The 16,350-nt window shown below is 36.0% G+C and overlaps 17 non-coding genes across 17 annotated transcripts; all 17 read right to left on the bottom strand.

Annotated features, from left to right (window-relative positions):
* Positions 1-996: 996 nt before the first annotated feature.
* Positions 997-1,068, bottom strand: TRNAH-GUG (transfer RNA histidin (anticodon GUG)). Its single transcript has one exon. It is a non-coding gene; the product is annotated as a tRNA-His (tRNA).
* An 8-nt stretch (positions 1,069-1,076) lies between these two features.
* Positions 1,077-1,149, bottom strand: TRNAR-ACG (transfer RNA arginine (anticodon ACG)). The gene has a single exon. It is a non-coding gene; the product is annotated as a tRNA-Arg (tRNA).
* A 1,063-nt stretch (positions 1,150-2,212) lies between these two features.
* On the bottom strand, positions 2,213-2,284 carry TRNAH-GUG (transfer RNA histidin (anticodon GUG)). The gene has a single exon. It is a non-coding gene; the product is annotated as a tRNA-His (tRNA).
* An 8-nt stretch (positions 2,285-2,292) lies between these two features.
* On the bottom strand, positions 2,293-2,365 carry TRNAR-ACG (transfer RNA arginine (anticodon ACG)). The gene has a single exon. It is a non-coding gene; the product is annotated as a tRNA-Arg (tRNA).
* A 1,063-nt stretch (positions 2,366-3,428) lies between these two features.
* TRNAH-GUG (transfer RNA histidin (anticodon GUG)) lies at positions 3,429-3,500 on the bottom strand. The gene has a single exon. It is a non-coding gene; the product is annotated as a tRNA-His (tRNA).
* Positions 3,501-3,508: 8 nt separating this feature from the next.
* Positions 3,509-3,581, bottom strand: TRNAR-ACG (transfer RNA arginine (anticodon ACG)). The gene has a single exon. It is a non-coding gene; the product is annotated as a tRNA-Arg (tRNA).
* A 1,064-nt stretch (positions 3,582-4,645) lies between these two features.
* Positions 4,646-4,717, bottom strand: TRNAH-GUG (transfer RNA histidin (anticodon GUG)). The gene has a single exon. It is a non-coding gene; the product is annotated as a tRNA-His (tRNA).
* Positions 4,718-4,725: 8 nt separating this feature from the next.
* On the bottom strand, positions 4,726-4,798 carry TRNAR-ACG (transfer RNA arginine (anticodon ACG)). Its single transcript has one exon. It is a non-coding gene; the product is annotated as a tRNA-Arg (tRNA).
* Positions 4,799-5,861: 1,063 nt separating this feature from the next.
* Positions 5,862-5,933, bottom strand: TRNAH-GUG (transfer RNA histidin (anticodon GUG)). The gene has a single exon. It is a non-coding gene; the product is annotated as a tRNA-His (tRNA).
* Positions 5,934-5,941: 8 nt separating this feature from the next.
* On the bottom strand, positions 5,942-6,014 carry TRNAH-AUG (transfer RNA histidin (anticodon AUG)). Its single transcript has one exon. It is a non-coding gene; the product is annotated as a tRNA-His (tRNA).
* Positions 6,015-7,078: 1,064 nt separating this feature from the next.
* On the bottom strand, positions 7,079-7,150 carry TRNAH-GUG (transfer RNA histidin (anticodon GUG)). Its single transcript has one exon. It is a non-coding gene; the product is annotated as a tRNA-His (tRNA).
* Positions 7,151-7,158: 8 nt separating this feature from the next.
* On the bottom strand, positions 7,159-7,231 carry TRNAR-ACG (transfer RNA arginine (anticodon ACG)). The gene has a single exon. It is a non-coding gene; the product is annotated as a tRNA-Arg (tRNA).
* Positions 7,232-8,363: 1,132 nt separating this feature from the next.
* On the bottom strand, positions 8,364-8,436 carry TRNAR-ACG (transfer RNA arginine (anticodon ACG)). The gene has a single exon. It is a non-coding gene; the product is annotated as a tRNA-Arg (tRNA).
* Positions 8,437-9,571: 1,135 nt separating this feature from the next.
* Positions 9,572-9,644, bottom strand: TRNAR-ACG (transfer RNA arginine (anticodon ACG)). The gene has a single exon. It is a non-coding gene; the product is annotated as a tRNA-Arg (tRNA).
* A 2,338-nt stretch (positions 9,645-11,982) lies between these two features.
* Positions 11,983-12,055, bottom strand: TRNAR-ACG (transfer RNA arginine (anticodon ACG)). The gene has a single exon. It is a non-coding gene; the product is annotated as a tRNA-Arg (tRNA).
* Positions 12,056-13,110: 1,055 nt separating this feature from the next.
* On the bottom strand, positions 13,111-13,182 carry TRNAH-GUG (transfer RNA histidin (anticodon GUG)). The gene has a single exon. It is a non-coding gene; the product is annotated as a tRNA-His (tRNA).
* Positions 13,183-14,325: 1,143 nt separating this feature from the next.
* TRNAH-GUG (transfer RNA histidin (anticodon GUG)) lies at positions 14,326-14,397 on the bottom strand. Its single transcript has one exon. It is a non-coding gene; the product is annotated as a tRNA-His (tRNA).
* Between the last annotated feature and the right edge of the window lie 1,953 nt (positions 14,398-16,350).

Raw genomic sequence — 16,350 nt, forward strand, 5'->3', positions numbered from 1 at the left:
ACAAAAGAAGTGTTTTGCAAAGTTGTTTAATTATTTTATCTTATCACTAAAAGTTTAACCTTTCCTTAAGTATTTCCTTAACTACTTATATGGCACCAACAAATTCCGCAGAGCTGGAATTGAACTAATTCAACTTAAATGTACTTTATTAAACAAAAAAAAAAATAAGCTATTGCACAATAACTGCTAAAAGAGATCACAAAACAATCTCTGAGATGCGTTTCACAATTTAACTGAGGAAGCTTCTTTAAGGGGGGAAATGTGTTTCAGAGATTGTTCCAAGTTGGATTCTTGAGTCATATTATATACCAAAATTTGGAAGCACCATGCGGGTTGGGTTGTCTCTAGGCAGGCAGACACCAGAGGCATTTCTGTGAGCTGAATTTCAAGACTCCTGTGCACAAGTGTAATTCTATATGGTATAATTTTATTAAGGTTTTACACTATACACATTTTTCCTGTTTTATTGTATGAAAATATTATATGTACATATATGACCTGCCGGAAGTCTGTGCCTAGAGAAAAGGTGGATCTGATACCTATAAATAAGAAGAGGAGAGGGAGTCACCTATTTAAGAGTCCAATGCTTATAAACCAGAGCCAGATTGTGGGCTGTGGTTCATGTGAGTTGCCAATGCCTCTAGATGCTTTACTGCTTTATTAGATTTTTGGCTGTGTTAGTAAGTTGTCTCCACTATTATATCTTTTTCTATTTTTACTTTAGAGTTCAAAAGTTTGTTATTGTGTTTTTTTCTGGGATAATCACATTGTTCAATGTATTAAATCATGGTTGTTATATTGCAGTTGCGTTTACAATTTATAATTAGACTTTTAAAGGGGTACCAAGAATTAACACTTTGTTGTGATTTAGTGCAATATTAGATATTTAGCACTATTTACATTGTTTGCATTTTAAATATTGTTTAACTCCGACACTCACATGGTTAACAGTTGGGGTCAAAATGTACTTAGCGCTGAAGAGAAGGAAAATAGAGATGCCGTGACCCGGATTCGAACCGGGGTTGCTGCGGCCACAACGCAGAGTCCTAACCACTATACGATCACGGCACAGCGGCCGAGCCAGGTAGGAGTCGAACCTACAATCTTCTGATTCGTAGTCAGACGCGTTATCCATTGCGCCACTGGCCCATGTTTGGATCTAATGGGATCTGCCTCAACAGGAAAAAAAAGATATCCATAATAAAACTAAATTGAGATACAAAAGAAGTGTTTTGCAAAGTTGTTTAATTATTTTATCTTATCACTAAAAGTTTAACCTTTCCTTAAGTATTTCCTTAACTACTTATATGGCACCAACAAATTCCGCAGAGCTGGAATTGAACTAATTCAACTTAAATGTACTTTATTAAACAAAAAAAAATAAGCTATTGCACAATAACTGCTAAAAGAGATCACAAAACAATCTCTGAGATGCGTTTCACAATTTAACTGAGGAAGCTTTTTTAAGGGGGGAAATGTGTTTCAGAGATTGTTCCAAGTTGGATTCTTGAGTCATATTATATACCAAAATTTGGAAGCACCATGCGGGTTGGGTTGTCTCTAGGCAGGCAGACACCAGAGGCATTTCTGTGAGCTGAATTTCAAGACTCCTGTGCACAAGTGTAATTCTATATGGTATAATTTTATTAAGGTTTTACACTATACACATTTTTCCTGTTTTATTGTATGAATATATTATATGTACATATATGACCTGCTGGAAGTCTGTGCCTAGAGAAAAGGTGGATCTGATACCTATAAATAAGAAGAGGAGAAGGAGTCACCTATTTAAGAGTCCAATGCTTATAAATCAGAGCCAGATTGTGGGCTGTGGTTCATGTGAGTTGCCAATGCCTCTAGATGCTTTACTGCTTTATTAGATTTTTGGCTGTGTTAGTAAGTTGTCTCCACTATTATATCTTTTTCTATTTTTACTTTAGAGTTCAAAAGTTTGTTATTGTGTTTTTTTCTGGGATAATCACATTGTTCAATGTATTAAATCATGGTTGTTATATTGCAGTTGCGTTTACAATTTATAATTAGACTTTTAAAGGGGTATCAAGAATTAACACTTTGTTGTGATTTAGTGCAATATTAGATATTTAGCACTATTTACATTGTTTGCATTTTAAATATTGTTTAACTCCGACACTCACATGGTTAACAGTTGGGGTCAAAATGTACTTAGCGCTGAAGAGAAGGAAAATAGAGATGCCGTGACCCGGATTCGAACCAGGGTTGCTGCGGCCACAACGCAGAGTCCTAACCACTATACGATCACGGCACAGCGGCCGAGCCAGGTAGGAGTCGAACCTACAATCTTCTGATTCGTAGTCAGACGCGTTATCCATTGCGCCACTGGCCCATGTTTGGAGCTAATGGGATCTGCCTCAACAGGAAAAAAAAGATATCCATAATAAAACTAAATTGAGATACAAAAGAAGTGTTTTGCAAAGTTGTTTAATTATTTTATCTTATCACTAAAAGTTTAACCTTTCCTTAAGTATTTCCTTAACTACTTATATGGCACCAACAAATTCCGCAGAGCTGGAATTGAACTAATTCAACTTAAATGTACTTTATTAAACAAAAAAAAATAAGCTATTGCACAATAACTGCTAAAAGAGATCACAAAACAATCTCTGAGATGCGTTTCACAATTTAACTGAGGAAGCTTTTTTAAGGGGGGAAATGTGTTTCAGAGATTGTTCCAAGTTGGATTCTTGAGTCATATTATATACCAAAATTTGGAAGCACCATGCGGGTTGGGTTGTCTCTAGGCAGGCAGACACCAGAGGCATTTCTGTGAGCTGAATTTCAAGACTCCTGTGCACAAGTGTAATTCTATATGGTATAATTTTATTAAGGTTTTACACTATACACATTTTTCCTGTTTTATTGTATGAATATATTATATGTACATATATGACCTGCCGGAAGTCTGTGCCTAGAGAAAAGGTGGATCTGATACCTATAAATAAGAAGAGGAGAGGGAGTCACCTATTTAAGAGTCCAATGCTTATAAACCAGAGCCAGATTGTGGGCTGTGGTTCATGTGAGTTGCCAATGCCTCTAGATGCTTTACTGCTTTATTAGATTTTTGGACGTGTTAGTAAGTTGTCTCCACTATTATATCTTTTTCTATTTTTACTTTAGAGTTCAAAAGTTTGTTATTGTGTTTTTTTCTGGGATAATCACATTGTTCAATGTATTAAATCATTGTTGTTATATTGCAGTTGCGTTTACAATTTATAATTAGACTTTTAAAGGGGTACCAAGAATTAACACTTTGTTGTGATTTAGTGCAATATTAGATATTTGGCACTATTTACATTGTTTGCATTTTAAATATTGTTTAACTCCGACACTCACATGGTTAACAGTTGGGGTCAAAATGTACTTAGCGCTGAAGAGAAGGAAAATAGAGATGCCGTGACCCGGATTCGAACCGGGGTTGCTGCGGCCACAACGCAGAGTACTAACCACTATACGATCACGGCACAGCGGCCGAGCCAGGTAGGAGTCGAACCTACAATCTTCTGATTCGTAGTCAGACGCGTTATCCATTGCGCCACTGACCCATGTTAGGATTTAATGGGATCTGCCTCAACAGGAAAAAAAAGATATCCATAATAAAACTAAATTGAGATACAAAAGAAGTGTTTTACAAAGTTGTTTAATTATTTTATCTTATCACTAAAAGTTTAACCTTTCCTTAAGTATTTCCTTAACTACTTATATGGCACCAACAAATTCCGCAGAGCTGGAATTGAACTAATTCAACTTAAATGTACTTTATTAAACAAAAAAAAAAAAAGCTATTGCACAATAACTGCTAAAAGAGATCACAAAACAATCTCTGAGATGTGTTTCACAATTTAACTGAGGAAGCTTTTTTAAGGGGGGAAATGTGTTTCAGAGATTGTTCCAAGTTGGATTCTTGAGTCATATTATATACCAAAATTTGGAAGCACCATGCGGTTTGGGTTGTCTCTAGGCAGGCAGACACCAGAGGCATTTCTGTGAGCTGAATTTCAAGACTCCTGTGCACAAGTGTAATTCTATATGGTATAATTTTATTAAGGTTTTACACTATACACATTTTTCCTGTTTTATTGTATGAATATATTATATGTACATATATGACCTGCCGGAAGTCTGTGCCTAGAGAAAAGGTGGATCTGATACCTATAAATAAGAAGAGGAGAGGGAGTCACCTATTTAAGAGTCCAATGCTTATAAACCAGAGCCAGATTGTGGGCTGTGGTTCATGTGAGTTGCCAATGCCTCTAGATGCTTTACTGCTTTATTAGATTTTTGGCTGTGTTAGTAAGTTGTCTCCACTATTATATCTTTTTCTATTTTTACTTTAGAGTTCAAAAGTTTGTTATTGTGTTTTTTTCTGGGATAATCACATTGTTCAATGTATTAAATCATGGTTGTTATATTGCAGTTGCGTTTACAATTTATAATTAGACTTTTAAAGGGGTATCAAGAATTAACACTTTGTTGTGATTTAGTGCAATATTAGATATTTAGCACTATTTACATTGTTTGCATTTTAAATATTGTTTAACTCCGACACTCACATGGTTAACAGTTGGGGTCAAAATGTACTTAGCGCTGAAGAGAAGGAAAATAGAGATGCCGTGACCCGGATTCGAACCAGGGTTGCTGCGGCCACAACGCAGAGTCCTAACCACTATACGATCACGGCACAGCGGCCGAGCCACGTAGGAGTCGAACCTACAATCTTCTGATTCGTAGTCAGACGCGTTATCCATTGCGCCACTGGCCCATGTTTGGAGCTAATGGGATCTGCCTCAACAGGAAAAAAAAGATATCCATAATAAAACTAAATTGAGATACAAAAGAAGTGTTTTGCAAAGTTGTTTAATTATTTTATCTTATCACTAAAAGTTTAACCTTTCCTTAAGTATTTCCTTAACTACTTATATGGCACCAACAAATTCCGCAGAGCTGGAATTGAACTAATTCAACTTAAATGTACTTTATTAAACAAAAAAAAATAAGCTATTGCACAATAACTGCTAAAAGAGATCACAAAACAATCTCTGAGATGCGTTTCACAATTTAACTGAGGAAGCTTTTTTAAGGGGGGAAATGTGTTTCAGAGATTGTTCCAAGTTGGATTCTTGAGTCATATTATATACCAAAATTTGGAAGCACCATGCGGGTTGGGTTGTCTCTAGGCAGGCAGACACCAGAGGCATTTCTGTGAGCTGAATTTCAAGACTCCTGTGCACAAGTGTAATTCTATATGGTATAATTTTATTAAGGTTTTACACTATACACATTTTTCCTGTTTTATTGTATGAATATATTATATGTACATATATGACCTGCCGGAAGTCTGTGCCTAGAGAAAAGGTGGATCTGATACCTATAAATAAGAAGAGGAGAGGGAGTCACCTATTTAAGAGTCCAATGCTTATAAACCAGAGCCAGATTGTGGGCTGTGGTTCATGTGAGTTGCCAATGCCTCTAGATGCTTTACTGCTTTATTAGATTTTTGGACGTGTTAGTAAGTTGTCTCCACTATTATATCTTTTTCTATTTTTACTTTAGAGTTCAAAAGTTTGTTATTGTGTTTTTTTCTGGGATAATCACATTGTTCAATGTATTAAATCATTGTTGTTATATTGCAGTTGCGTTTACAATTTATAATTAGACTTTTAAAGGGGTACCAAGAATTAACACTTTGTTGTGATTTAGTGCAATATTAGATATTTGGCACTATTTACATTGTTTGCATTTTAAATATTGTTTAACTCCGACACTCACATGGTTAACAGTTGGGGTCAAAATGTACTTAGCGCTGAAGAGAAGGAAAATAGAGATGCCGTGACCCGGATTCGAACCGGGGTTGCTGCGGCCACAACGCAGAGTACTAACCACTATACGATCACGGCACGGCGGCCGAGCCAGGTAGGAGTCGAACCTACAATCTTCTGATTCATAGTCAGACGCGTTATCCATTGCGCCACTGACCCATGTTAGGATTTAATGGGATCTGCCTCAACAGGAAAAAAAAGATATCCATAATAAAACTAAATTGAGATACAAAAGAAGTGTTTTGCAAAGTTGTTTAATTATTTTATCTTATCACTAAAAGTTTAACCTTTCCTTAAGTATTTCCTTAACTACTTATATGGCACCAACAAATTCCGCAGAGCTGGAATTGAACTAATTCAACTTAAATGTACTTTATTAAACAAAAAAAAAAAAAGCTATTGCACAATAACTGCTAAAAGAGATCACAAAACAATCTCTGAGATGCGTTTCACAATTTAACTGAGGAAGCTTTTTTAAGGGGGGAAATGTGTTTCAGAGATTGTTCCAAGTTGGATTCTTGAGTCATATTATATACCAAAATTTGGAAGCACCATGCGGTTTGGGTTGTCTCTAGGCAGGCAGACACCAGAGGCATTTCTGTGAGCTGAATTTCAAGACTCCTGTGCACAAGTGTAATTCTATATGGTATAATTTTATTAAGGTTTTACACTATACACATTTTTCCTGTTTTATTGTATGAATATATTATATGTACATATATGACCTGCCGGAAGTCTGTGCCTAGAGAAAAGGTGGATCTGATACCTATAAATAAGAAGAGGAGAGGGAGTCACCTATTTAAGAGTCCAATGCTTATAAACCAGAGCCAGATTGTGGGCTGTGGTTCATGTGAGTTGCCAATGCCTCTAGATGCTTTACTGCTTTATTAGATTTTTGGCTGTGTTAGTAAGTTGTCTCCACTATTATATCTTTTTCTATTTTTACTTTAGAGTTCAAAAGTTTGTTATTGTGTTTTTTTCTGGGATAATCACATTGTTCAATGTATTAAATCATGGTTGTTATATTGCAGTTGCGTTTACAATTTATAATTAGACTTTTAAAGGGGTACCAAGAATTAACACTTTGTTGTGATTTAGAGCAATATTAGATATTTAGCACTATTTACATTGTTTGCATTTTAAATATTGTTTAACTCCGACACTCACATGGTTAACAGTTGGGGTCAAAATGTACTTAGCGCTGAAGAGAAGGAAAATAGAGATGCCGTGACCCGGATTTGAACCGGGGTTGCTGCGGCCACAACGCAGAGTACTAACCACTATACGATCACGGCACAGCGGCCGAGCCAGGTAGGAGTCGAACCTACAATCTTCTGATTCGTAGTCAGACGCGTTATCCATTGCGCCACTGGCCCATGTTTGGATCTAATGGGATCTGCCTCAACAGGAAAAAAAAGATATCCATAATAAAACTAAATTGAGATACAAAAGAAGTGTTTTGCAAAGTTGTTTAATTATTTTATCTTATCACTAAAAGTTTAACCTTTCCTTAAGTATTTCCTTAACTACTTATATGGCACCAACAAATTCCGCAGAGCTGGAATTGAACTAATTCAACTTAAATGTACTTTATTAAACAAAAAAAAATAAGCTATTGCACAATAACTGCTAAAAGAGATCACAAAACAATCTCTGAGATGCGTTTCACAATTTAACTGAGGAAGCTTTTTTAAGGGGGGAAATGTGTTTCAGAGATTGTTCCAAGTTGGATTCTTGAGTCATATTATATACCAAAATTTGGAAGCACCATGCGGGTTGGGTTGTCTCTAGGCAGGCAGACACCAGAGGCATTTCTGTGAGCTGAATTTCAAGACTCCTGTGCACAAGTGTAATTCTATATGGTATAATTTTATTAAGGTTTTACACTATACACATTTTTCCTGTTTTATTGTATGAATATATTATATGTACATATATGACCTGCCGGAAGTCTGTGCCTAGAGAAAAGGTGGATCTGATACCTATAAATAAGAAGAGGAGAGGGAGTCACCTATTTAAGAGTCCAATGCTTATAAACCAGAGCCAGATTGTGGGCTGTGGTTCATGTGAGTTGCCAATGCCTCTAGATGCTTTACTGCTTTATTAGATTTTTGGCTGTGTTAGTAAGTTGTCTCCACTATAATATCTTTTTCTATTTTTACTTTAGAGTTCAAAAGTTTGTTATTGTGTTTTTTTCTGGGATAATCACATTGTTCAATGTATTAAATCATGGTTGTTATATTGCAGTTGCGTTTACAATTTATAATTAGACTTTTAAAGGGGTACCAAGAATTAACACTTTGTTGTGATTTAGTGCAATATTAGATATTTAGCACTATTTACATTGTTTGCATTTTAAATATTGTTTAACTCCGACACTCACATGGTTAACAGTTGGGGTCAAAATGTACTTAGCGCTGAAGAGAAGGAAAATAGAGATGCCGTGACCCGGGGTTGCTGCGGCCACAACGCAGAGTACTAACCACTATACGATCACGGCACAGCGGCCGAGCCAGGTAGGAGTCGAACCTACAATCTTCTGATTCGTAGTCAGACGCGTTATCCATTGCGCCACTGGCCCATGTTTGGATCTAATGGGATCTGCCTCAACAGGAAAAAAAAGATATCCATAATAAAACTAAATTGAGATACAAAAGAAGTGTTTTGCAAAGTTGTTTAATTATTTTATCTTATCACTAAAAGTTTAACCTTTCCTTAAGTATTTCCTTAACTACTTATATGGCACCAACAAATTCCGCAGAGCTGGAATTGAACTAATTCAACTTAAATGTACTTTATTAAACAAAAAAAAATAAGCTATTGCACAATAACTGCTAAAAGAGATCACAAAACAATCTCTGAGATGCGTTTCACAATTTAACTGAGGAAGCTTTTTTAAGGGGGGAAATGTGTTTCAGAGATTGTTCCAAGTTGGATTCTTGAGTCATATTATATACCAAAATTTGGAAGCACCATGCGGGTTGGGTTGTCTCTAGGCAGGCAGACACCAGAAGCATTTCTGTGAGCTGAATTTCAAGACTCCTGTACACAAGTGTAATTCTATATGGTATAATTTTATTAAGGTTTTACACTATACACATTTTTCCTGTTTTATTGTATGAATATATTATATGTACATATATGACCTGCCGGAAGTCTGTGCCTAGAGAAAAGGTGGATCTGATACCTATAAATAAGAAGAGGAGAGGGAGTCACCTATTTAAGAGTCCAATGCTTATAAACCAGAGCCAGATTGTGGGCTGTGTTTCATGTGAGTTGCCAATGCCTCTAGATGCTTTACTGCTTTATTAGATTTTTTGGCTGTGTTAGTAAGTTGTCTCCACTATTATATTTTTTTCTATTTTTACTTTAGAGTTCAAAAGTTTGTTATTGTGTTTTTTTCTGGGATAATCACATTGTTCAATGTATTAAATCATGGTTGTTGTATTGCAGTTGCGTTTACAATTTATAATTAGACTTTTAAAGGGGTACCAAGAATTAACACTTTGTTGTGATTTAGTGCAATATTAGATATTTGGCACTATTTACATTTTAAATATTGTTTAACTCCGACACTCACATGGTTAACAGTTGGGGTCAAAATGTACTTAGCGCTGAAGAGAAGGAAAATGGAGATGCCGTGACCTGGATTCGAACCGGGGTTGCTGCGGCCACAACGCAGAGTACTAACCACTATACGATCACGGCACAGCAGCCGAGCCAGGTAGGAGTCGAACCTACAATCTTCTGATTCGTAGTCAGACGCGTTATCCATTGTGCCACTGGCCCATGTTAGGATCTCATGGGATCTGCCTCAACAGGAAAAAAAATATATCCATAATAAAACTAAATTGAGATACAAAAGAAGTGTTTTGCAAAGTTGTTTAATTATTTTATCTTATCACTAAAAGTTTAACCTTTCCTTAAGTATTTCCTTAACTACTTATATGGCACCAACAAATTCCGCAGAGCTGGAATTGAACTAATTCAACTTAAATGTACTTTATTAAAGAAAAAAAAATAAGCTATTGCACAATAACTGCTAAAAGAGATCACAAAACAATCTCTGAGATGCGTTTCACAATTTAACTGAGGAAGCTTTTTTAAGGGGGGAAATGTGTTTCAGAGATTGTTCCAAGTTGGATTCTTGAGTCATATTATATACCAAAATTTGGAAGCACCATGCGGGTTGGGTTGTCTCTAGGCAGGCAGACACCAGAGGCATATATGTGAGCTGAATTTCAAGACTCCTGTGCACAAGTGTAATTCTATATGGTATAATTTTATTCAGGTTTTACACTATACACATTTTTCCTGTTTTATTGTATGAATATATTATATGTACATATATGACCTGCCGGAAGTCTGTGCCTAGAGAAAAGGTGGATCTGATACCTATAAATAAGAAGAGGAGAGGGAGTCACCTATTTAAGAGTCCAATGCTTATAAACCAGAGCCAGATTGTGGGCTGTGGTTCATGTGAGTTGCCAATGCCTCTAGATGCTTTACTGCTTTATTAGATTTTTTGGCTGTGTTAGTAAGTTGTCTCCACTATTATATCTTTTTCTATTTTTACTTTAGAGTTCAAAAGTTTGTTATTGTGTTTTTTTCTGGGATAATCACATTGTTCAATGTATTAAATCATGGTTGTTATATTGCAGTTGCGTTTACAATTTATAATTAGACTTTTAAAGGGGTACCAAGAATTAACACTTTGTTGTGATTTAGTGCAATATTAGATATTTGGCACTATTTACATTTTAAATATTGTTTAACTCCGACACTCACATGGTTAACAGTTGGGGTCAAAATGTACTTAGCGCTGAAGAGAAGGAAAATGGAGATGCCGTGACCCGGATTCAAACCGGGGTTGCTGTGGCCACAACGCAGAGTACTAACCACTATACGATCACGGCACAGCGGCCGAGCCAGGTAGGAGTCGAACCTACAATCTTCTATTGCGTAGTCAGACGCGTTATCCATTGCGCCACTGGCCCATGTTTGGAGCTAATGGGATCTGCCTCAACAGAAAAAAAATATATCCATAATAAAACTAAATTGAGATACAAAAGAAGTGTTTTGCAAAGTTGTTTAATTATTTTATCTTATCACTAAAAGTTTAACCTTTCCTTAAGTATTTCCTTAACTACTTATATGGCACCAATAAATTCCGCAGAGCTGGAATTGAACTAATTCAACTTAAATGTACTTTATTAAAAAAAAAATAAGCAATTGCACAATAACTGCTAAAAGAGATCACAAAACAATCTCTGAGATGCGTTTCACAATTTAACTGAGGAAGCTTTTTTAAGGGGGGAAATGTGTTTCAGAGATTGTTCCAAGTTGGATTCTTGAGTCATATTATATACCAAAATTTGGAAGCACCATGCGGGTTGGGTTGTCTCTAGGCAGGCAGACACCAGAGGCATATATGTGAGCTGAATTTCAAGACTCCTGTGCACAAGTGTAATTCTATATGGTATAATTTTATTCAGGTTTTACACTATACACATTTTTCCTGTTTTATTGTATGAATATATTATATGTACATATATGACCTGCCGGAAGTCTGTGCCTAGAGAAAAGGTGGATCTGATACCTATAAATAAGAAGAGGAGAGGGAGTCACCTATTTAAGAGTCCAATGCTTATAAACCAGAGCCAGATTGTGGGCTGTGGTTCATGTGAGTTGCCAATGCCTCTAGATGCTTTACTGCTTTATTAGATTTTTGGCTGTGTTAGTAAGTTGTCTCCACTATTATATCTTTTTCTATTTTTACTTTAGAGTTCAAAAGTTTGTTATTGTGTTTTTTTCTGGGATAATCACATTGTTCAATGTATTAAATCATGGTTGTTATATTGCAGTTGCGTTTACAATTTATAATTAGACTTTTAAAGGGGTACCAAGAATTAACACTTTGTTGTGATTTAGTGCAATATTAGATATTTGGCACTATTTACATTTTAAATATTGTTTAACTCCGACACTCACATGGTTAACAGTTGGGGTAAAAATGTACCTAGCGCTGAAGAGAAGGAAAATGGAGATGCCGTGACCCGGATTCAAACCGGGGTTGCTGCGGCCACAACGCAGAGTACTAACCACTATACGATCACAGCACAGCGGCCGAGCCAGGTAGGAGTCGAACCTACAATCTTCTGATTCGTAGTCAGACGCGTTATCCATTGCGCCACTGGCCCATGTTTGGAGCTAATGGGGTCTGCCTCAACAGAAAAAAAGATATCCATAATAAAACTAAATTGAGATACAAAAGAAGTGTTTTGCAAAGTTGTTTAATTATTTTATCTTATCACTAAAAGTTTAACCTTTCCTTAAGTATTTCCTTAACTACTTATATGGCACCAACAAATTCCGCAGAGCTGGAATTGAACTAATTCAACTTAAATGTACTTTATTAAAGAAAAAAAAAAAAAAGCAATTGCACAATAACTGCTAAAAGAGATCACAAAACAATCTCTGAGATGCGTTTCACAATTTCACTGAGGAAGCTTTTTTAAGGGGGGAAATGTGTTTCAGAGATTGTTCCAAGTTGGATTCTTGAGTCATATTATATACCAAAATTTGGAAGCACCATGCGGGTTGGGTTGTCTCTAGGCAGGCAGACACCAGAGGCATTTCTGTGAGCTGAATTTCAAGACTCCTGTACACAAGTGTAATTCTATATGGTATAATTTTATTAAGGTTTTACACTATACACATTTTTCCTGTTTTATTGTATGAATATATTATATGTACATATATGACCTGCCGGAAGTCTGTGCCTAGAGAAAAGGTGGATCTGATACCTATAAATAAGAAGAGGAGAGGGAGTCACCTATTTAAGAGTCCAATGCTTATAAACCAGAGCCAGATTGTGGGCTGTGTTTCATGTGAGTTGCCAATGCCTCTAGATGCTTTACTGCTTTATTAGATTTTTTGGCTGTGTTAGTAAGTTGTCTCCACTATTATATCTTTTTCTATTTTTACTTTAGAGTTCAAAAGTTTGTTATTGTGTTTTTTTCTGGGATAATCACATTATTCAATGTATTAAATCATGGTTGTTATATTGCAGTTGCGTTTACAATTTATAATTAGACTTTTAAAGGGGTACCAAGAATTAACACTTTGTTGTGATTTAGTGCAATATTAGATATTTGGCACTATTTACATTTTAAATATTGTTTAACTCCGACACTCACATGGTTAACAGTTGGGGTCAAAATTTACTTAGCGCTGAAGAGAAGGAAAATAGAGATGCCGTGACCCGGATTCGAACCGGGGTTGCTGCGGCCACAACGCAGAGTACTAACCACTATACGATCACGGCACAGCAGCCGAGCAAAAGAGGAGTCGAACCCACAATCTTCTGATTCGTAGTCTGACGCGTTATCCATTGCGCCACTGGCCCATGTTTGGAGCTAATGGGATCTGCCTCAACAGAAAAAAAAGATATCCATAATAAAACTAAATTGAGATACAAAAGAAGTGTTTTGCAAAGTTGTTTAATTATTTTATCTTATCACTAAAAGTTTAACCTTTCCTTAAGTATTTCCTTAACTACTTATATGGCACCAACAAATTCCGCAGAGCTGGAATTGAACTAATTCAACTTAAATGTACTTTATTAAAGAAAAAAAAAAAAGCAATTGCACAATAAATGCTAAAAGAGATCACAAAACAATCTCTGAGATGCGTTTCACAATTTAACTGAGGAAGCTTTTTTAAGGGGGGAAATGTGTTTCAGAGATTGTTCCAAGTTGGATTCTTGAGTCATATTATATACCAAAATTTGGAAGCACCATGCGGGTTGGGTTGTCTCTAGGCAGGCAGACACCAGAGGCATTTCTGTGAGCTGAATTTCAAGACTCCTTTACACAAGTGTAATTCTATATGGTATAATTTTATTAAGGTTTTACACTTTACACATTTTTCCTGTTTTATTGTATGAATATATTATATGTACATATATGACCTGCCGGAAGTCTGTGCCTAGAGAAAAGGTGGATCTGATACCTATAAATAAGAAGAGGAGAGGGAGTCACCTATTTAAGAGTCCAATGCTTATAAACCAGAGCCAGATTGTGGGCTGTGGTTCATGTGAGTTGCCAATGCCTCTAGATGCTTTACCGCTTTATTAGATTTTTGGCTGTGTTAGTAAGTTGTCTCCACTATTATATCTTTTTCTATTTTTACTTTAGAGTTCAAAAGTTTGTTATTGTGTTTTTTTCTGGGATAATCACATTGTTCAATGTATTAAATCATGGTTGTTATATTGCAGTTGCGTTTACAATTTATATTTAGACTTTTAAAGGGGTACCAAGAATTAACACTTTGTTGTGATTTAGTGCAATATTAGATATTTGGCACTATTTACATTGTTTGCATTTTAAATATTGTTTAACTCCGACACTCACATGGTTAACAGTTGGGGTCAAAATGTACTTAGCGCTGAAGAGAAGGAAAATAGAGATGCCGTGACCCGGATTCGAACCGGGGTTGCTGCGGCCACAACGCAGAGTACTAACCACTATACGATCACGGCACAGCGGCCGAGCTAGGTAGGAGTGAAACCTACAATCTTCTGATTCGTAGTCAGACGCGTTATCCATTGCGCCACTGGCCCATGTTTGGATCTAATGAGATCTGCCTCAACAGGAAAAAAAAGATATCCATAATAAAACTAAATTGAGATACAAAAGAAGTGTTTTGCAAAGTTGTTTAATTATTTTATCTTATCACTAAAAGTTTAACCTTTCCTTAAGTATTTCCTTAACTACTTATATGGCACCAACAAATTCCGCAGAGCTGGAATTGAACTAATTCAACTTAAATGTACTTTATTAAACAAAAAAAAAATAAGCTATTGCACAATAACTGCTAAAAGAGATCACAAAACAATCTCTGAGATGCGTTTCACAATTTAACTGAGGAAGCTTTTTTAAGGGGGGGAAATGTGTTTCAGAGATTGTTCCAAGTTGGATTCTTGAGTCATATTATATACCAAAATTTGGAAGCACCATGCGGGTTGGGTTGTCTCTAGGCAGGCAGACACCAGAGGCATTTCTGTGAGCTGAATTTCAAGACTCCTGTGCACAAGTGTAATTCTATATGGTATAATTTTATTAAGGTTTTACACTATACACATTTTTCCTGTTTTATTGTATGAATATATTATATGTACATATATGACCTGCCGGAAGTCTGTGCCTAGAGAAAAGGTGGATCTGATACCTATAAATAAGAAGAGGAGAGGGAGTCACCTATTTAAGAGTCCAATGCTTATAAACCAGAGCCAGATTGTGGGCTGTGGTTCATGTGAGTTGCCAATGCCTCTAGATGCTTTACTGCTTTATTAGATTTTTTGGCTGTGTTAGTAAGTTGTCTCCACTATTATATCTTTTTCTATTTTTACTTTAGAGTTCAAAAGTTTGTTATTGTGTTTTTTTCTGGGATAATCACATTGTTCAATGTATTAAATCATGGTTGTTATATTGCAGTTGCGTTTACAATTTATAATTAGACTTTTAAAGGGGTACCAAGAATTAACACTTTGTTGTGATTTAGTGCAATATTAGATATTTGGCACTATTTACATTGTTTGCATTTTAAATATTGTTTAACTCCGACACTCACATGGTTAACAGTTGGGGTCAAAATGTACTTAGCGCTGAAGAGAAGGAAAATAGAGATGCCGTGACCCGGATTCGAACCGGGTTTGCTGCGGCCACAACGCAGAGTACTAACCACTATACGATCACGGCACAGCGGCCGAGCTAGGTAGGAGTGAAACCTACAATCTTCTGATTCGTAGTCAGACGCGTTATCCATTGCGCCACTGGCCCATGTTTGGAGCTAATGGGATCTGCCTCAACAGGAAAAAAAGATATCCATAATAAAACTAAATTGAGATACAAAAGAAGTGTTTTGCAAAGTTGTTTAATTATTTTATCTTATCACTAAAAGTTTAACCTTTCCTTAAGTATTTCCTTAACTACTTATATGGCACCAACAAATTCCGCAGAGCTGGAATTGAACTAATTCAACTTAAATGTACTTTATTAAACAAAAAAAAAATAAGCTATTGCACAATAACTGCTAAAAGAGATCACAAAACAATCTCTGAGATGCGTTTCACAATTTAACTGAGGAAGCTTTTTTAAGGGGGGAAATGTGTTTCAGAGATTGTTCCAAGTTGGATTCTTGAGTCATATTATATACCAAAATTTGGAAGCACCATGCGGGTTGGGTTGTCTCTAGGCAGGCAGACACCAGAGGCATTTCTGTGAGCTGAATTTCAAGACTCCTGTGCACAAGTGTAATTCTATATGGTATAATTTTATTAAGGTTTTACACTATACACATTTTTCCTGTTTTATTGTATGAATATATTATATGTACATATATGACCTGCCGGAAGTCTGTGCCTAGAGAAAAGGTGGATCTGATACCTATAAATAAGAAGAGGAGAGGGAGTCACCTATTTAAGAGTCCAATG

The sequence above is a fragment of the Pelobates fuscus genome, chromosome 3 (assembly GCF_036172605.1).
Source record: "Pelobates fuscus isolate aPelFus1 chromosome 3, aPelFus1.pri, whole genome shotgun sequence".
In the NCBI taxonomy this organism is placed as follows: Eukaryota; Metazoa; Chordata; class Amphibia; order Anura; family Pelobatidae; genus Pelobates; species Pelobates fuscus.